Genomic DNA, 781 nt, shown 5'->3' with positions numbered 1-781 from the left:
AGGGTGTAGATAAGCAAAAAATAAATAAATAAAAATAGAAGAATCCAAAATAGGTCATTGGAGATGAACTTTAGATAAATCACATTTCTTCCCCTGAGTTCCTTCCTCAAAAAAATTAGGGTATGGGATGATTCCAGTTCTAGATTCTCTTTCAATGAGACACTTCATATTCTATAGCTTAATGCCATATCTCTGGTTTCTAATGAGATGCCTGAGACAGTAGACCAGCCACAGAACCTTCCTAGACTGGTATTTCCTTAAGTATAAAGAGCATTGCACAAGATGATCTCTAAAACCTCCCCTACAAGCATTGATCCTCTGTTCTGACAAGCCTTGCTATCCGGGTTTCAAGCCTTGCTATCTGTGTTCAAAGTACAGTATATATTCTGTTTTAATACTTTTATATTTTCTGTTCTAGGTTATTCAATGAACACAACTGAATGGAATGTGTAGCAACAACCCTTCCACAGAGAACTAAAAACCCTTTGGTTTAACATCCCCTGCAAGTTCAGTCACTCCCACCAGTGATGGCAAATATAATAGTAATGGTTTCCTGTGGATTGACATTCTCCATGGTGAATGATGCTTATTTGTGTGTTGTATTTATTTTGTTAAACGTTTCCCAAATATATTTTAATCTGGTGCAGCTGCACTCTAGAGTTTTGCAGGTGTAGGGCCTCAACTCTCACACTACTTTTCTCTTCCCCAAACTCCCTTGCTTGCAACCAGGTTATATTAATAAAGGAGAAGGAGGGGTTTTGTTGTTGGTTGTTAAGTTTGT

This window comes from Monodelphis domestica, chromosome 1 (genome assembly GCF_027887165.1).
Source record: "Monodelphis domestica isolate mMonDom1 chromosome 1, mMonDom1.pri, whole genome shotgun sequence".
In the NCBI taxonomy this organism is placed as follows: domain Eukaryota; kingdom Metazoa; phylum Chordata; class Mammalia; order Didelphimorphia; family Didelphidae; genus Monodelphis; species Monodelphis domestica.
This window is presented reverse-complemented; position numbering follows the sequence as displayed.